The sequence below is a fragment of the Eschrichtius robustus genome, chromosome 12, assembly GCF_028021215.1.
Source record: "Eschrichtius robustus isolate mEscRob2 chromosome 12, mEscRob2.pri, whole genome shotgun sequence".
Taxonomy (NCBI): Eukaryota; Metazoa; Chordata; class Mammalia; order Artiodactyla; family Eschrichtiidae; genus Eschrichtius; species Eschrichtius robustus.
Genome location: NC_090835.1, coordinates 13,607,614 through 13,628,220, shown reverse-complemented (window position 1 = coordinate 13,628,220; position 20,607 = coordinate 13,607,614). Strand labels below are relative to the sequence as shown.

The window sequence follows — 20,607 nt, the reverse complement described above, 5'->3', positions numbered from 1 at the left end:
GGGTTTCCCCTAACCTAAATATAAACCACACTTTTCTTCCTGGATTGAAAGTAGGATAATTGAGCTGCTGTAAGAATAGAATTTGAATATAAGAGGCTTTAACCACTTGAACCAATGGCCAGAGCTGAGGTGGACCAAAGTGAACTTCAAATCATTCCTATCTGCAAAGGGGAATCGAAGTGCCCTCATTGAGCTTGAGTCCATGGAGCCAGAGGATCCCGCAGTTTCCGGAGTGGAAATACAATTTTTCTGAATAGGCAGTAAGTTTCAAAGCAGAGAGAAACCACAGGCTGTGAAGTATCAAAGTGTCTCACTGGTGAGGACAGAGGATATTCTCATTAGATTTGGTTGAGGGGAATGATGCAAGGGGGAGAAGACTCAAAATAGATGGCAGTGTACATGAGCACAGGCATTTTCAGAGCTTGAGGTTTGGAGGGGAAAAGTTAACAAACCAATAAAGAGCGCTTAACATCTGGCAAGATGAAGCAGAAGGAGAATGGCCGTGGTACCTCTGGGTAGCCAACAGTCCCAGGGCTGCTGTCCTTGAGGAGAATTCTGTTCTCTGGAAAAAAGTAAGTGTGTTTCAGGGTCTGAAATATGGAAATCTGAAATAATGGCAAGTGGATTTGATGGTTAGTTACATTTCCCCTAAGCAAAAGATTGGCCTCATGCCTTCTTCCCAAACTGAGCTGACTTGTGTGAGTGATGGTTACTGAGGAAGTCTCAGCTATATTTTAAATAATAGTTTGTGTTTTTCTAACTAGTGCAAGTATGTGATCTCGCAGAGGTGTGATCTTATTTAAAATGATGTAAGGAACAGAAATAGAAGTAGTTAAGGTCCAGTGATTTTTGTACAATCGTTTGTTTTGTGTCTAAATAATTTAGTACGTGCTGTTTTCTTTTGAATTTCAATTTTGTGTGTGACTCCTGAATTCTTCTATATATATATTTATGTGTGTGTATATATACACATATATATGTATGTGTGTGTGTGTGTATGTATATATTTAGCAGGAACTTTTGCCCTTTGTAGAGAAGTATTCTTCTGAAGTAGTTAAGTTTGACTTCTTTTTTTCCATTCAAACATTTAGAAATGTTAACTCCTGTGATGTTAAACAGTTTTTTTTTGCGGCTGGTCACCTCAAAGCTCCAAGAGGTATTTGCAAGATTTATAGTGTGCTCCTATTAGTTAGAAATATTTTAACTATTTAATAAAAATTGGGACACTGTCTCCTCAGTTATGCTTAATCTGTAGAAAAGGGGATTGGATGCTTCAGGGGTTAGTTTAGGGTCTGGTCATTTGACAGATGGGGAGGCCAGATGGGTGTTACATATACCTTGTAATAGGGGCTTTTAAAGTCATGGAGATTTGATTGGCCTTCAAAATAAATTTTAACTGCTATAAAAGATGATAAAAGAAAAGTCTTGCATTTTGTATGTAAAAAGAGTTTGTCTCTCTATGCGTTTGCAAGCGTGAGTACAAATCCACCAAACGAGCCCTGTAGATAATTTCCAGGCTGTCCCCAGTTCAGGACTCCCTCAGCATCCAGAAGCTGCTAGAGTTGAACAAAGTAAAGAATCCTGTGAGAAGGGGCACAGCAAGAGAGAAAAGCCCCCTGGCAGCTGTGCTTTGGGCCCTTGGCTCACTGTCATGTCTGTCCCAGAGCTGCTGGGCTAAGCACAGGGGGAACTTCACAGCATCCTCAGCAGCATTTGTCAGCAGGTCCCTTTTGCATACAGACCGCACCCTATCCCTGCTTGATGGGTTGCACCCGCAAATGTGAGGTGAAGCAGGAAGTTCTGTAAACTCTTTCCACGAGACGTTCAAAAGTGAATCTGGTTGAATGGAAAAAGCATGACTTTAATAACCTAAAAAATTGGGGGATGATTTTAAATGTTAGTAAACCTCGACTCTGCAATATCAGTGTCTGCTCCTTAGGTTTTCACCTGGCCCAGCAGACGCTTAAGTTAACCTCTTTTCAGCTGCTGTGCAAGCTCTAACAAGGCACTTCGCCTCTCTGTGCATCAGTATCCCCTGTAAAATGGTATGATTTCTAAGATACTCTCTAGGTTAGGAAAATCCATGATCTCATGACACCTCATCCTAGCCTCTCACTCACTCCTGATAGCCCTTCAAATTGCCTCGGGACTGGGCAAAATGTGATATAATTGTCATCCAAAACAAATTGGATTCTTGTTTTTCTTTCTTCCTCCTTTTCTTCCCTTCCCCTCCCTCCCTCCCTCCCTCCCTCCCTCCCTCCCTTCCTTCCTCCGTCCCTCCCTCCGTTCCTTCCTTCCTTCTTTTTTCTATCTCCACTCCCTCTCTTTCTACCCTGTCCCTGGTTCCCTTTTTTCCTGTCTCCCTTCTCTGTTTTTTCATTAGTGACTTATTCTAAAGTCAAACAGAAACAAGGTTAGGATCGCCTGTTCTTTTGCGTAAGTTGTTTGTTTGTCACCTTTTCTTATGAGAGGTCATTGAGGTATAATTGATACACTGATACACTGCTCTGTTGTGTATTATATTTACTTAGTCCTAGGCAGGTGTGTGCAGAAAGCACACTGAAAGTTATGGGTGTGTATATATGTGTGTGTAGATTTCCCATGTTAATTTTTAAAGTAAGAGAATAATTTATCTTATATTCTAAATTGAAGGTGACTAAGCAGGATTCATCCTAATGTATTCAGCTGACAACATGTAATTTAAAAATAAAACGAAAACAAAATTTCACAAATGGGAATCCACTTCAGTTTTGCAGGATATTAAAGAGCTTGATTTTTAAAAAGGGAAAAAAATGTTCACCAAAGGATCTTATTTTTCCATGAAAAATGACAGTCTTGTTAAATGGTATGGAAAATAAAAAGCCATAAATGATTTTAGTATGAAATATATACCTGACAGCATAATCATGCGGGCAACTTTGTAGCATCCAAGAGCGTTAAAAGAAAAAAACCTCATGGAAAATTTTCTTCGTTCTATGTTTATTGTAATCTCAGAACTGTTCATTACCAGATAAGACTGTCAGTTAAAAAATTGACAAATGATGAAGTTACTGAACCATCACTAATGATTCTGGGGCTTTTTGATGTACTCATACCCAATTGTGAGTAAATTTTGTTTGATCACCTTCGCTACAAGTACTGGAAGAAGCTAAATTAATTTCAGAATTGATATTTGTAATACAAGGATGACTGTTTTTTGTTTCTTTCACTTGTAAATGAAGTGAGCATACACATTGACTGAATAGCTGGAATGGCACAAAATAATTGCAGGCTAATATTCTACTTAACACTTGACAACATTTATATATATATATATATATATATATATCTCTTAACATCCAGTGTGTGTACTATGAGATGGATTTTAAGTGACCATTCGATGACATTAATAGCTTGGATGGGCTTTGCTGCTTATTCCAGAAAAGGGTAGTGTTAGGGCAGCTTTTAAATATAAGTTGGAATATTAATTTTTCTCTCAAGTTTTACTATTAGGAAATCTCTGTCTATGTGGCTTATTTTGAATATTAATGTTATTCCTTATTGAACTCATAGACTGTATTTGATGTGATCCATGCAGAGTATAAAATTAATTTTCCAAATCTCATAAAATTGGGTAGATATCCTGACTTTTTAGGTGGCGGGCCCGGTAGTAAGTAGAATCAGTAACGTGGAATATTTCCTCAGCTTTATAGTTGTGCATCGTTCCATGACCAAAATGATTTTGTACTTAAGTACTATTTCTATGCAAAAAATATTATGGTGACAGATATGTCTGATAATTTGTGGCTCTCAAATCCCTGGTTATAAGTTATCGGGCAGCTTCAGGGGCACTACTTTTGGTTTTAAACCAGTGGATCTGATGACTTGAGATGTTCAATTCAGTATCACCTAGTTAATAGCTCCAGTGGTTTATCAGACTGTTTTACTGTGTAGTTAAAAATGTAAAGTTGTAAATCAGTCTCAGACGTGGCAGTAGGTTTTGTTCATGGTTTCCTGTCTTTGCTTATATTCCAACGTAGGAATGAGAGTCTTTCTGCATATCAGCATGAAATTTCTCTGTTGTTTCTAGGAAGGACCAGGATGATTTAATATTGAGGGGAGCATATCAGAAGGAGCTGCAAGGGACTAAAGTATTTCTGTGGTTAGATATAAAATGCAGGGCAACAGATTCTGAGGCTATGACAGAACTTAGAGAAGCTGACTGTGCCACGCATTCGGCAAAGGGGACTCGAGGAGGGAGATTTAAGGCTTGCCAGAAGGAAACCCTATATCAAGGGATAGAAATTTGAGTGCTCTGCAAAAAAAAAAAAAAAAAAAAAAAAAAAAACAACGTAAATAAGGAAGTAGAGGAGAGAGGGTATTGTGATGAGTGAGTGAAAAAATACCAAGTGTCAGGGCACTGGGACTAATTCCAAATTAATTGGCATAGGTATTGCTAAGTTACTGTGCAAATGATTCAGAAATTTAAATCAGTGAGGAGATACAGAGAAAAAGGAATGCCTTTGGCTCTTAACTGTCCAAACAAGTTTTAAAAATAGAATTATCGTCAATGGAGTGTGTACTGTGGCATCAGTGTGAATTGTCTTACTTAGTGAGGACTTCTGGAATAGCGTATATGGGTATCATGTTTCATGTGGTAAGTATTCATAAACATTGTGTAGCTGTCCATGCAGGTTGCTAGTGAATTGTCTTGATTCTTCTATCAATTTTTATGTTTCTGATCTCCCCCCCACACACACCCGCTCACCATTTATGTGTATGACCTCAAAGAGTACCAGGAGAGGTGACCAGGAAGTTTTAGGAGTTTGATTTTATTAAATCACTTCAACCGCTCACAAGTGAATTTAACGTTCTTATTGTGGGGCATGATGCGCCATGATATGGAAGGACTTCTTGAAATCATTTCACCTCACTTTTCCTCTACTAAGCATCGTATCCAGAGTAAAATGTTTAGGTCTCTGGAGCAGTCAGATAAATGCCCTTTTCTACCGGACAAGAGCCTCTAAATGAGTCACGTCACTAATTATACACAGTCATTTGCAAGAACTTTGCCTCCTGCTGCTTAGAATTCCATGCATTTGTGCACCTTTCAGGTTGGTAGGCATGATGCTTGGCCCCGGGTGGGGAAACAAGCACCATCTCCCAGAAGAGAACAAATCATGTGTTCAAACATTGTCTCTGGCATCTTTATGATGTGTGTGTTAACTGTGAATCTGGTAATTTAAGGTGTGTGACTCTTCCTCCCATCCAGCTGTCTGGCTGTGTGCTGTGCTGAGAGCAAAGAAAAGCAGCAGATTTAGACACAGTCCTTCCCTGGAGTCCCCCCTCTACCTCTCCCTGCAGGAATCCGCCAGGGTATTCAGTGGATTGCTGTCGTTAACCTCTCCTGTAGTATTATATTTCTTGTTGAAAGTACCTTTTGTGGCATGCGAGTACCTCTAAGAGATGTGAAAGCTTTAAAAATGACTTTACTTTTAAACATGCTTACCTAAATTATTAGGAGAAAAACAGTTTCTCAGCTAAGTGGTGTGTGTGCATGTGTGTGTGTGTGTGTGTATGTCTGTGTGTGTGTTTGTGTGTGTGTGTGTGTATACAACAAAGCTAAAATCTGCAAATTTTTGATGTTCATCAAGGGGTATGGCTGAATGATACATTGGTTACAGTGGTATTTTTTCCCAAATTAATTTCATAACACGTGAGTAATATTCAAGATATTCATGTAAAATGATAGACTAAAATATTTCCCTTGGGAAACAGTCTTGAGTTTGTATTTGAAGGTATTCAATATCAAAATTATCTGAAAGATAGAGTTAGGAACCTGTTTGAAAGCCTGGCTAAGACTCTGATAATTTCTCTAAAATATCCATTTTAGTAAACTTTGGGCTCCACATGGCAGTTTCTCCCAGAGTGTGACGCAAATACCGCTGATGGAATTTCTGATGACTTTAGGATATAGATAGATACTTTTAATGGATATGTTAAAAGAAAAAAATATGTAACTAGGAAATAAAATATATTATTTTACAGATATAATTGCTTAGGGCAAGGGTACATTGATAAACTGTTTTTCTAAAAGTATTTTTGATTAACAATTTTAGAAGGCATTCTCGTATGTAGCAGAACGTGTAATGGGGACATGCAGGTGACCCTGTCATAGGTCAAGAACGGCCACCCTAGCAAATGGGGAAACAGTGACAAGAAACCATGGAATGTTAAGTCTGGAAATGTTCTACAGATTGTCTTGTCTGATTCTCTTCTATTAGGGCTAGGGGCTTATCTAAAATAGTAAGTAGTGTGACTAGGAATAGAGTGTAGAATTTCCAGAACACCATGGTGCTCTTTCTCTGGCAAGAGAGTAACCCTTGAATTGCTCTCTAGATTCTATGATCATGCCATAATACTAGAAAGCTACTGAGAGCCAGAAAGCCCAAAGAAAGGGCCTGTTGATACCAGGCTGAAAACATAAATGAGTGAGGTAGACCAGATGTCAGAAAATAGAGCCTCCACAGGGTTGGCTGAGGACAGTGCATAAGCATCTCTCTTTAGTGCCATGTAGGATTGTGTGCTCAGTGTTGCTACACGTCACCCATGTTAAATACCTCTATTTATTTTTTCAGTGTTTCAAAGCTAGAGACAGCTTTCAAATCTATACTCATAGTTTACATCCTCTAGTATAAGTTATTCTATGCACTTTTAGAAAGGAAGTTAAGGGGAGACTAGAACAAAACGTGTTAGGATTCCTACAAAGCTTCTTTAGATCCTAATATGTCTCCAGATTGTCAATTTGTAGGGGTCAGATTTAAGAACTCATTATTTTACAGGTATAAGTATGGTGTTAATCACACAGAATTCAATAAATAAGTAGATCTAATATACCTGTTATTCAGTTTGATAGACTACAATTACAGTGACTGGTTTTACTAACATGTAATTTTTGTATTTAAATTTGGCACTAACGTTGCCAAACATGATTTACACTACTACTGAAAGGGATACGTTGATGATTATTTCCTTTTTTAAAAAAAATAATAACTTTGCACAGACACAGAGTACGTATCTAATCAGGCAGGTAGAGGAAACCTGCAGATGCTTCTGTCACATCTGCATTATGTGAGATTAGACACGTCACATCACATTAGAAAAGATGGTCTAATTTTCACTTGTTTTTCACCTCAGGGACACAGCCTATATGCTATGTAGTTTTACAACAGACGTTTTGCAGGTTGTATCTGCTAAAGGAACACAATGCTTTGATGTTTAGGCATTCGCATTTTTCTTGCTTACCGTGCAGCTGACAGAATCAGCAGGTGGGCCCATCTTCATGATTGCCAGCCTAGTTCATTCATTCATTCATTCATTTTAACATTATCTACTATTTACCTCATTCTGCTCTAGGGTGTAGGGATACAGCGATGAATAAAACACACAGAAAGTTGCTGTCCTTATCAAAGTGTGCCCATTCTCACTGGGCAAAATCTGTGAAGAAGAGGGAAGGAGAGGTTCTGTAGGCTGTGCTGGGGACCTTGGTGACTTTTCTTTGAGTCTCCACTGCCTCCTTTTGCTCTTCTGGCTCATTTCTCCAGCTAAGAGTACTTCTATGGTATTTAAATTGATCCTATACAGGCCATATGAAGTAAAGGAACAAAACAATTTTCTGGATGTTTTTGTGAACTCAGAATTATGTTGGCCTAAAATAGCTGAATCACTGAAGCAGACTTCTTGTTTGTATGTTTGTTTGAGAGTAGCATTTTGTAACAAGGCACCCAAGTTACTAAGGCAGACCTTCCCCTCTTTTCACTTCTGTGCATAAAGTTGGACTTCTATCTACCCAACAAATCACTCATTTCTTAGATGTTTCCTTTCCACCTGCCTTAAATGATGGAGTCGATCGAATTGACTAATTTGAAACCTATGTATAACTATATTTATACCATTGGTATGGGTACAGCCATCCCTCCCTGAGACATGGTCTTAAGCAGAGTTGAATTGATATGTGAGGAAACATTTTGAGCTTTTTGGAACAAGATGTTTTTATAACTGCAAAGTGCTGTTAGTATTAAAGATAATAATTAGGAAGTAAATATTATGCCAACTAAGTGAAAAGTGGCTCTTAGTGCACTATTTCATTTTAGTGTGTAAAATGAAAATAGGTACTAGAATATATAGTGCCTGTCTGCCTTATCAATTCTTTCCCCAAGGCTATTGACTTTTCTCTCCCTTTTAACTTCCCTTTGGTAACCTGGGAGCTTACCTAAGTTTTGAAGTAGCCAGTTAGAGGGATTTACTGAGGAGATGACAGCTTTGTCTTTTTTCTGAGGGCTGAACACTCTTCAGTGATTAATTGTGTGGGCATCTGATGTCATTTTTTTTTTCAGAGGCACAGAAGTAGTAGTGCTTCAATCACCACAGAACGTTGTCTCTGAGCTTTGGTACAGTGGTCCTGACCTCGTGTGATCCTAGGAAGTGATGAGCTGGATGATTGTTAATGTTAAGAACCTAAAGGCTCAATGGCTTTCCAAATCTGCTTCCTTAATTAAACACAGAGCACTCAAGGGTTTATTTTTACCATTACCAGGCAGGCAAATCCTCTACAGACATCATTGAATTGGGTATGCATGTGGCCTGCCTAAGCAGTTGTTGTATACATGAAATACATCACTGGCCAGTTCAAAGCATGTTACATTACCTGCCAGCACAATACAAGCCCCTTCCTTTTCATCATCTAGAAACGCCACCTTCTTAGGCAAAGTCACATTTGTGTAAGCATCAACCTCAAATTGCCTCAGCATCAAAGTGATGTAGTATTTTAAAGATCTGTACTCAGTATTAACAAGCGTGTTTCATTTTCCATAGAGACTCTAACAAATGATGTAGTCTTAGATATCAATTGATTTAGAATATCTCTTAACCTGCCCTCAGTATTAAGGCTTTAGCATAGCTGTCACATGAGAAATCTGATGTTTTGAACTTTTAGTTAATTTAACAATAGGGTATGTATTGTGTTGCATTACATTTCTTTTCTCATGTCAATATTACTTAATAGCTGTAACTAGTAAGAAATGAATTGTTTCCATGGCCCAAGAATCCAAACATTGAATAGTGACACGAGTGATAAAATAGCGTGGACAGTGCTTTTCAGACATTAAAGTATGAAAATGCAGATTCTGATTCAGCAGGACTGGAGTGAGGCTTGAAATCTGAATTTATAGATAGCTCCCAAATGATACCAGTGTTGGGGGGGGTCTGCATTGCATTTGAATAATAAGAGTAAAGACCAGTTTGAACTCCTCCTTCCACCCACACTGAATTTTATAACTAAGGAATTCTTTCTTGGGCATCTTTTTATCACTGTATTGTTATTTGAAATCAGAAAAGAAAATGTATTAGATCAACAAGTCTATCAACCTGTCAAGTTAAAAGTTTTTGCCTTGGGCTTCCCTGGTGGCACAGTGGTTGAGGATCTGCCTGCCAGTGCAGGGGACACGGGTTCGAGCCCTGGTCTGGGAAGATCCCACGTGCCGCGGAGCAACTAGGCCCGTGAGCCACAATTACTGAGCCTGCGCGTCTGGAGCCTGTACTCCACAACAAGGCCGCGATAATGAGAGGCCTGCGCACCGCGATGAAGAATGGCCCCCACTTGCCGCAACTGGAGAAAGCCCTCGCACAGAAACGAAGACCCAACACAGCCATAAATAAATAAATAAACCCAAAGTTTAAAAAAAAAAAAAAAAATTTTGCCTCATTTTATGTTACACTGCTTTACGCCCTAAATCTTTGCCTTCCATCCTAAATTGATCTGATGCATCTTTCCCTGACACCCAAGTCTTGTGGTTAGTTATTTAAAGATATGTGAAGTGAAATATTTTGAATGCTTTATCTGGGATAGATGCTCTCTCCAGAACCATAGGAATTGAGATGTATACTGGAGACAGGACAGATATACTCCATAGGGGATATTCTGAAATATTATAAATGATACTACTGTTTCCCTTTGATCCTACCATTTAAGAAAGTAAAATGTGGGCTTTTCCAATACAGGCATTGTCTAGTTTCTTATACAGTGTTTATTTCCCCTTGGTAACATTGCATATTATGTTGCCGCTAGTGGTGACAACGGTCGGGAAAGCAAGAGGCCTTTCTTTTTTAAACTTTTCTCTATATATGACATGGTGACAGCTGTCATGGGAATGGGGAAAGATAGAACAATTTTTCAGAGTCCGTCAAGTGAAGGGACATTCATTGCTGCAACTTAATGGAAGTTGCTTCATTGTGACATGTGTCAGAGTCTTTGTGATGCAAGTGTGGAAGGATCTTTTCTGAAAGATTTATGCCTCAGGACTGGATTTGAGCTGAAGGGACACGACCTTGGCTTTGAACATACAAAAGGTTACCCCTGTAATAAAATCCAGAGTCATATGAAGAGGTTTTCAGATCAGGAAGGCAACAGAGAGTAAACAACAGCATGGAGATTGTCTCCAAGAGGTGCAAATATCATGACCAGTGTAGGTCTCCTAACCCTTATTTTACCCAGAGTCCTCACATAATAGGTGGATATTTAGGTAGTCATCTGAGTACTTAGAAATCAAGGTGAATAACTACCTTTTTCAACTTTCATCAAAGCAATTCTCCTTTTATAAATTAAAAAAAAATCATTTCTCTATTTTAAAAGATTTCTATTGTTAAAACCCACTGTGAATGTATGACCTTGCTGAAAAGACTGTGAAAATTAGAAAGAAAAAATTCTCAACCAGATATTTTTTAAAGAGCTTTATTGAGTTATTCATTCATAATCCATATAATTAACACATTTAGGAAGTACAGTTCAGTGTTCTCAGTATATTCAAAGGATTGTTCAGCCATCACCAGAATCAATTTTAGAATACAGCTGGCCCATGACCAGTGTGAGGGTTAGGGGTGCTAACCCTCCATGCAGTTGAAAATTTGCATATAACTTGTAGTTGGTTCTTTGTATCCAAGGATCCACATCCGTGGATTCAACCAACAGTGGATCGTATAGTGTTGTAGTATTACCATTGAAAAAACTCTGAGTACAAGTGGACCCACACAGTTCAAACCCATTTTGCTCAAGGGTCAACTCTACATTCATCATTCCATAAAGAAACCCTATACCTATTAGCAGCCACTCCTCATTTCTCCTAAACCCTCTCCTAGTCCTAATCTACTTTCTGTCTCTATGGTTTTGCCTATCCTGGATATTTCATATGTAAGGAATTATACAATATGTGATTTTTTGTGACTGACTTCTTTCACTTTGCATCGTGATTTAAAGGTTTATCCACGTTGTAGCATGTGTCAGCACTTCATTCTTCTTATGGCCCAGTAATATTCCATTGCATGGATATACCACATTTTATTTATCCAGTCTTCAGTTAATGGGCATTTGGGTTGTTTTAACATTTTTGCCTATTGTAAATAATGCCTATATGAACATTTGACTACAGTTTTTGTGTGGACGTACACCTGGGAGTGTCATTTTGGGGTCCAAACTGAAGATTTTTAACTAATATGTTTAAACTTCATCAACCCTGAAATATGGTGAAGTTTTAAAGGTAATATGTTAAATGCTATAAAGTAAAATTCTTTCTCAATGAATCGTTTTACTCATCTAAACTACCTCTTCAGTGTTTTACTCTCTAGAAAATAAGTATCTCCTAAAGCTTTAGTCCTTCTCCTCCAAACTCAATAGTGGCACACCATCCAATGATTAAGGATTTGAATACAAGACAAGAAGTTAAATTGTCTATAAAAAACGAAACAAAGAATATGTCCTTTCCTCTTATTAAGAGCAAAATACATGCAACCTGGATATGGTATATTGATAAACAAGTTTACTTAGTATATCAGGGGAAAAAATCTAATTGAATCCCAGCTCAGGCTTTTGGGGGCTTAGAATATTTGCATGGCAATAAAGAAAACTGTGGGTGGGCTTTGTCAACCAGTCTGTAAAACCCAAAAGTTATAGATGCAAAAAGGTATCAAGCTTGTATTTTCTCATCCTGGGAAGTGCCAGTCGAGACTGTAAAGCATGCCCATATTGGAAATAGATCTTTACTATCATTGAATGTGATGACCGGTATCAGAACACCTATTTGAAAGGAGGCTGAATGAATGCACTGGGGAGAGTGATGTTATTCATGCAGTGTGCACCTTGGAAGGCTGTGTGGATTGCATTTGATTACCACTCCTGTGTATTTGATGTTTTGCAGGTATTCTACTGGGACTACCTTTTCTTTTTCCAATTGAAAATAGGTTAGAGGAAGGATATAAACATGTTAGTGTTCTGAAAGGAAAAAAATAAATATAAGATACTGCCACTGCCACAAAATTATCTTCCTTGACCTGAATGATGAAAGAGTGCAAAAAAGCAACTGACTAAATCTTATTTAGTAAATTGAACATTGTCAGTAGACGTTTAGTCAAAAACATTTTAAAATTCATATATGTCTGTAAAAGTCATGTGTGTAATCTTCATTCAGTGTGTTCCAAAATCAAACATGCAGGTATTTTACTTAAAATACAAGTTACTGACATGTCTTTATCGTACATGATTTAATGTTGTTGAACACCAAGCACAAATATACATTGGTTTGTATTTTGCAAAGCTTGTCACGAATGTTTTATTTGCTTTTCGTCTCGGCGAGGCCAAGGTTTTCCATTTAATAAGTGTCATTACTAACAAGTGATCTGGAACAGAATCAGTATCGAGTGTCTACTTTCTAAAAGGATTGAAAATATGTATTTAGAGGTGAATATGACAGATACACTGTGTAATGAAGGAAATGGTTGAGCAATATCATTCAATTCTTTTTTAGCAGTGATGGAATATATGTACAATGTCACATGGAAATAGAAATTAACATTATACCGCCACCCCTATTGCTACTCCAAATAATGGTCTTAAGACAGGTTTCTTACAATGTGACTTACAAGTCAATTAAGTACGTCAGTTAAGAATGAGAGCCAGCACAAGACAAAACTGTGCAGTATATACTGTTGGTTTTAGTGAAGTTTTCCTTTATACTCTCACCCACACCTTTGACAAATTTTACACATGCCTGGAACTATGGTTCTCTCCATTACTCAGCCCTCATGCCCTTTTCCCCTCCCAACACTCTCCTTTCTCTCCAATTTCTCAGTTCTCTACCAAAACATATTCTTAGAGAGACTGAGAGTACTCTATTCCAGTAGTTCTTATAATTCTTAGAGTTTGGAGGAGTAAAAAGGGCTGATGTTTCACAGTATGTCAGATAGTTTCTTCTGGGTCTTTTGACAAATCCTTTATATGGCTACAATTTTCATACTTGGAAAAGACATATCAAAGTCAGAGTCATTCCTAGTATCTGTACTTTTTAAAAATCAAAGTTGTCCAAGTAGAAATTGACTACTGGAGGAAATACAATTTTATAAAAGCACCTTATTTTATTTATTTATTATTTATTTTTATTTTTATTTATCCAGTTTATACATATTAGTGTACTTATGTCAATCCCAATCTCCCAATTCATCACACCAACACCCCCCCGCAGACACTTTCCCCCTTGGTGTCCATATGTTTGTTCTCTATGTCTCTGTCTCTATTTCTGCCCTGCGAACTGGTTCACTGGTACCATTTTTCTAGGTTCCACATATATGCGTTAATATACGATATTTGTTTTTCTCTTTCTGACTTACTTCACTCTGTATGACAGTCTCTAGATGCATCCACATCTGTACAAATGACCCAATTTCATTCCTTTTATGGCTGAGTAATATTCCATTGTATATATGTACTACATCTTCTTTATCCATTTGTCTGTTGATGGGCATTTAGGTTGCTTCCATGTCTCGGCTGCAGTGAACATTGGGGTGCATGTGTCTTTCTGAATTATGGTTTTCTGTGGGTATACGCCCAGTAGTGGGATTGCTAGGTCATATGGTAATTCTATTTTTAGTTTTTTAAGGAACCTCCATACTGTCCTCCATAGTGGCTATATCAATTTACATTCTCAGCAACAGTGCAAGAGGGTTCCCTTTTCTCCACACCCTCTCCAGCATTTACTGTTTGTAGATTTCTTGATGATGGCCGTTCTGACTGGTGTGAGGTGATACCTCACTGTAGTTTTGATTTGCATTTCTCTAATGATTCGCAATGTTGAGCAGCTTTTCATGTGCTTCTTAGCGATCTGTATATCTTCTTTGGAGAAATGTCTATTTAGGTCTTCTGCCCATTGTTTGATTGGGTTGTTTGTTTTTTTTAATATTGAGCTGCATGAGCTGTTTATATATTTTGGAAATTAATCCTTTATCCATTGATTCATTTGCAAATATTTTCTCCCATTCTGAGGGTTGTCTTTTCATCTTGTTTATGGCTTCCTTTGCTGTGCAAAAGCTTTGAAGTTTCATTAGGTCCCATTTTTGTTTTTATTTCCATTACTCTAGGAGGTGGATCAAAAAAGATCTTGCTGTGATTCATGTCAGAGAGTGTTCTTCCTATGTTTTCCTCTAAGAGTTTTATACTGTCTGGTCTTACATTTAGGTCTTTAATCCATTTTGAGTTTATTTTTGTGTGTGGTGTTAGGGAGTGTTCTAATTTCATTCTTTTACACGTGGCTGTCCAGTTTTCCCAGCACCACTTATTGAAGAGACAGTCTTTTCTCCATTGTATATCCTTGCCTCCTTTGTCATAGATTAGTTGACCATAGGTGCGTGGGTTTATCTCTGGGCTTTCTATCCTGTTCCATTGATCTATGTTTCTGTTTTGGTGCCAGTACCATATTGTATTGATTACTGTAGCTTTGTAGCATAGTCTGAAGTCAGGGAGTCTGATTCCTCCAGCTCTGTTTTTCTTTTTCAAGATTGCTTTGGCTATTCATGGTCTTTTGTGTCTCCGTACAAATTTTAAGATTTTTTTGTTCTAGTTCTGTAAAAAATGCCATTGGTAATTTTTATAGGGATTACATTGAATCTGTAGATTGCTATTGGTAGTATAGTCATTTTCACAATATTGATTCTTCCCATCCAAGAACATGGTATATCTCTCCATCGGTTTGTGTCATCTTTGATTTCTTTCATCAGTGTCTTACAGTTTTCTGAGTACAGGCCTTTTACCTCCTTAGGTAGGTTTATTCCTAGTTATTTTATTCTTTTTGTTGCAATGGTGAGTGGGCTTGTTTGCTTAATTTCTCTTTCAGATCTTTCATAGTTAGTGTATAGGAATGCAAGAGATTTCTGTGCATTAATTTTGTATCCTGAAACTTTATCAAATTCATTGATTAGCTCTAGTAGTTTTCTGGTGGCATCTTTAGAATTCTCTATGTATAGTATCATGTCATCTGCAAACAGTGGCAGTTTTACTTCTTCTTTTCCAATTTGTATTCCTTTTATCTCTTTTTCTTCTCTGATTGCTGTGGCTAGGACTTCCAAAACTACGTTGAATAACAGTGGCGAGAGTGGACATCCTTGTCTTGGTCCTGATCTTAGAGGAAATGCTTTCAGTTTTTCACCATTGAGAATGATGTTTGCTGTGGGTTTTTCATATATGGCGTTTATTATGTTGAGGTAGGATCCCTCTATGCCAACTTTCTGGAGAGTTTTTATCATAAATGGGTGTTGAATTTTGTCAAAAGCTTTTTCTGCATCTATTGAGGTGATCATATGGTTTTTCTCCTTCAACTTGTTAATATGGTTTATCACATTGATTGATTTGCGTATACTGAAGGATCCTTGCATCCCTGGGATAAATCCCACTTGATCATGGTGTATGATCCTTTCAATGTGTTGTCGGATTCTGTTTGCTAGTATTTTGTTGAGGATTTTTGCATCTACATTCATCAGTGATATTGGTCTTTAATTTTCTTTTTTTGTAGTATCTTTCTCTGGTTTTGGCATCAGGGTGATGGTGGCCTCATAGAATGAGTTTGGGAGTGTTCCTTCCTCTGCAATTTTTTGGAAGAGTTTGAGAAGGATGGGTGTTAGCTCTTCTCTAAATGTTTGACAGAATTCACCTGTGAAGCCATCTAGTCCTAGAGTTTTGTTTGTTGGAAGATTTTTAATCACAGTTTCAATTTCATTACTTGTGATTTGTCTGTTCATATTTTCCATTTCTTCCTGGTTCAGTCTTGGAAGGTTATACCTTTCTAAGAATTTGTCCATTTCTTCCAGGTGTCTATTTTATTGGCATAGAGTTGCTTGTAGTAGTCTCTTAGGATGCTTTGTATTTCTGCGGTGTCTTTTGTAACTTCTCCTTTTTCATTTCTAATTTTATTGATTTGAGTCCTCTCCCTCTTTTTCTTGATGAGTCCAGCTAAAGGTTTATCAATTTTGTTTATCTTCTGAAAGAACCAGCTTTTAGTTTTATTGATATTTGCTATTGTTTTCTTTGTTTCTATTTCATTTTTTTTTTGCTCTGATTTTTATGATTTCTTTCCTTCTACTAACTTTGGGTTTTGTTTGTTCTTCTTTTTCTGATTCCTTTAGGTGTAAGGTTAGATTGTTTATTTGAAATTTTTCTTGTATCTTGAGGTAGGCTTGTATTGCTGTAAACTTCCCTCTTAGAACTGCTTTTGCTGCCTCCCATAGGTTTTGGATCGTCGTGTTTTCGTTGTCATTTGTCTCTAGGTATTTTTTGATTTCCTCTTTGATTTCCTCAGTGATCTCTTGGTTATTTAGTAATGCATTGTTTAGCCTCCATGTGTTTGTGTTTTTTACGTTTTTCTCCCTGTAACTGATTTCTAATCTCATAGCGTTGTGGTCGGAAAAGTTGCTTGATATGATTTCGATTTTCTTAAATTTACAGAGGCTTGATTTGTGACCCAAGATGTGATCTATCCCTTAATTTGTGACCCAAGATGTGAGAATGTTCTGTGCGCACTTGAGAAGAAAGTGTAATCTGCTGTTTTCGAATGGAATGTCCTATAAATATCAATTAAATCTATCTGTTCTACTGTGTCATTTAACACTTGTGTTTCCTTATTAATTTTCTGTTTGGATGATCTGTCCATTGGTGTAAGTGAAGTGTTAAAGTCCCTCGCTATTACTGTGTTACTGTTGATTTCCTCTTTTATAGCTGTTAGCAGTTGCCTTATGTATTGAGGTGCTCCTGTGTTGGGTGCATATATATTTATAATTGTTATATCTTCTTCTTGGATTGATCCCTTGATCATTATGTAGTGTCCTTCCTTGTCTCTTGTAACATTCTTTATTTTAAAGTCTATTTTATCTGATCTGAGTATTGATACTCCAGCTCTCTTTTGATTTCCATTTGCATGGAATATCTTTTTCCGTCCCCTCTCTTTCAGTCTGTATGTGTCCCTAAATCTGAAGTGGGTCTTTGTAGATAGCATATATATGGGTCTTGTTTTTGTATCCATTCAGCAAGGCTGTGTCTTTTGGTTGGAGCATTTAATCCATTCACGTTTAAGGTAATTATCGATATGTATGTTCCTATTACCATTTTCTTAATTGTTTTGGGTTTGTTTTTGTAGGTCCTTTTCTTCTCTTGTGTTTCCCACTTAGAGAAGTTCCTTTAGCATTTGTTGTAGAGCTGGTTTGGTGGTGCTGAATTCTCTTAGCTTTTGCCTGTCTGTAAAGCTTTTGATTTCTCTGTCGAATCTGAATGAGATCCTTGCCAGGTAGAGTAATCTTGCTTGTAGTTTCTTCCCTTTTATCACTTTTAAATATATTATACCACTCCCTTCTGGATTGTAGATTTTCTGCTGAGAAATCAGCTGTTAACCTTATGGTAGTTCCCTTGTATGTTATTTGTCGTTTTTCCCTTGTTGCTTTTCATAATTTTTCTTTGTCTTTAAGTTTTGTCGATTTGATTACTGTGTGTCTCGGTGTGTTTCTCGTTGGGTTTATCCTGCCTGGGATTCTCTGCACTTCCTGGACTTGGGTGGCTATTTCCTTTCCCATGTTAGGGAAGTTTTCTACCATAATCTCTTCAAATATTTTCTCGGGTCCTTTCTCTCTCTCCTCTCCTTGAGGGACGCCTATAATGTGAATGTTGTTGTGTTTAATGTTGTCCCAGACGTCTCTTAGGCTGTCTTCCTTTCCTTTCATTCTTTTTTCTTTATTCTGTTCTGTGGCAGTCAGTTCCACTGTTCTGTCTTCCTGGTCACTTATCCGTTCTTTTGCTTCAGTTATTCGGCTATTGATTCTTTCTAGTGAATTTTTCATTTCAGTTATTGTATTGTTCATCTCTGTTTGTTCTTTAATTCTTCTAGGTGTTTGTTCTTTAATTCTTCTAGGTCTTTGTTAAACATTTCTAGCATCTTCTTGATCTTTGCCTCCATTCTTTTTCTGAGGTCCTGTATCATCTTCACTATTGTTATTCTAAATTCTTTTTCAGGAAGGTTGCCTATCTACACTTCATTTAGTTGTTTTTCTGGAGTTTTATCTTGTTCCTTCATCTGGTGCATAGCCCTCTGCCTTTTCATCTTGTTTATCTTTCTGTGAATGTGGTTTTTGTTCCACAGGCTGCAGGATTTTAGTTCTTCTTGCTTCTGCTGTCTGCCCTCTGGTCTTAGCTGTGCATTGTTGATGTGAATTCTGGATTCCTTATGGTCATCACAAGTCCCTTGGTACTGTTCTGCAGCTGAGGGTCGTGACCTAAAAGCCTCGATCTTATTTCCAATTTTATCTAAATGTCCTCTGAGGTTTTAAGTGGTTTGTTACACTGGCCTCCTTTTTGCTCCCTTTCCTGTCACCTCAGAAATGTTTGTCAGAAGCTGCCATTTTACTCTTTGGGACTGATAGTAAATGAGGATAAACTTTCTTTTTGTTTGCATTCATTGTTGTTGTTGTCTCCTTTTATAAACATATTTAAAATTGATGGTCGGAGGATTAGGTCATTGTGTGGACATGTGTATAAATAAAGATTTAGGTACCTGAAAAAAATCGGTGTTGCAGACCTAGGGATTCCTACTTGACCTTATTCTATCTTTGCAAGTAATGTGAACTCTCCAGGCTTACCTCATCTGTAAAATACCTTGTCTATATAATAAAAAGAGTTAGATTTTTCTTATGTCCTTTATGGCTCTTTTTGATAACTTTTTAAAAATAGGAATAGCTGTCAAATTTACAAACGTAAATTTTATTAGTGTATTTTCCTAAGAACCAGTTGTCGAAAAGGTGCTTTTACTTATTGAAATTCAAGAGAAAAGAACAACTTTGTTAGTATTTCTGACGGCATTTCTTCCCTCAGAGTTGGGTACTTTGTCCTCCCATTTTAATTCTGGCCGCAGTTCTTTCTACAGCTCTTTCCGATGTAGGAAACCTTGCTTCTCCTCTTCTTTGGAATATGTGTCTCTTCCTGGTATTTCCTCCACTCCAAGGTTTCAGTTTTCACTTCTATTTTTTTTTATTTTATTTCTTCCTTCCTTCCTTCCTTCCTTCCTTCCTTCCTTCCTTCCTTCCTTCCTTTTCTTTCCCTCCATGCGAGGGCCCTCTCTAGCTGTGGCAAGTGGGGGCCACTGTTCATCACGGTGCACGGGCCTCTCACCATCGCGGCCTCTCTTGTTGCGGAGCACAGGCTCCAGACGCGCAGGCTCAGCAGTTGTGGCTCACGGGCCCAGTCGCTCCACGGCACGCAGGATCCTCCCAGACCAGGGCCTGAACCCGTGTCCCCTGCATTGGCAGGCAGACTCCCAACCACTGCGCCACCAGGGAAGCCCCTCACTTCTATTTGAATACAGACTTTTTCAGTGCTCTTTGTAATCAGTATATGTACTTTCAAGTTTTCATTTTCTCTTCTCAGTTATTACCTGTCAGGCCCACCCACAAAAACCAGGATATCCACTTGCTCCATTGACCTATGAAATGAACCTAATGTATATTAGATATCAAATCACTCCCATTAAAACAAATGAACAAACACCCAGACAGCAATGATATTGACATAAACAGGCTATGACATGAGTATAACTTAACCTAAGGAACCAAAACTGATTTTTGTGAGATTGTCATACCTTACTGACTTATTTCAAACATAATTTTCCCAGAACACTTTTATGAGGACAATAGTGTGGTGATTATTGAAAAATCTAGGTGGTGGTGAAGTAACTGTGTTACTTGGATAAATATTGTCACCTCTCTGGTAGAGTTAAATATTGAATACTTAATATTTCAGTATTAACCTTTAAAAAAATCTTTGAGTCTACAGTTAACCTATAATACAATAATTTATTCCTACCTTGAGTATTATAAGCTATTTATTGATTTTGATATTTACATAGAGCAGAAAAGACATAATATAAATAGATTTTGTACTGTACTACATACAATGCCTACTACATACAATCAACAAACAATAAAATGACATAACGTTTCTTGCAAGAGATATTTTAAAACATTGGGTGGCTTGGATAGGGCATGATTAAGACCGAGCACCTTAACTTGATTTTCTGGTTTTCAAAACTTTGAATTGCAATAAAAAATTTTTGATGTGCTATTTTAAGTTTCAGTAGCAAATAAATGTGTGTCTAGAGGATCTTATTAAAATTAAGATGCATTAAAACAAGACAAAAGACTTCCCAGGGTATGAGGTAAAACATCACAGGCATATAAAGTACATAGAAAAACAAGGGAAAAAAGTCCCAGAAACTGCAC

At 37.5% G+C, this 20,607-nt stretch overlaps 1 protein-coding gene across 11 annotated transcripts in view; it reads left to right on the top strand.

The window, feature by feature from the left end:
* The window catches only part of CNTN4 (contactin 4), a 956,080-nt gene that overhangs the window by 410,542 nt on the left and 524,931 nt on the right, over positions 1-20,607 (top strand). For 3 of the 11 annotated variants that reach the window (XM_068558514.1, XM_068558516.1, XM_068558504.1), the window contains exon 1: positions 342-572. The exons of the other annotated variants lie outside the window; for them this stretch is intronic. The gene's annotated coding sequence lies outside the window, so the exon portion shown is untranslated. Of the gene's footprint in view, positions 1-341; positions 573-20,607 lie in introns of those variants that run through there. 11 annotated transcript variants of the gene reach the window in all.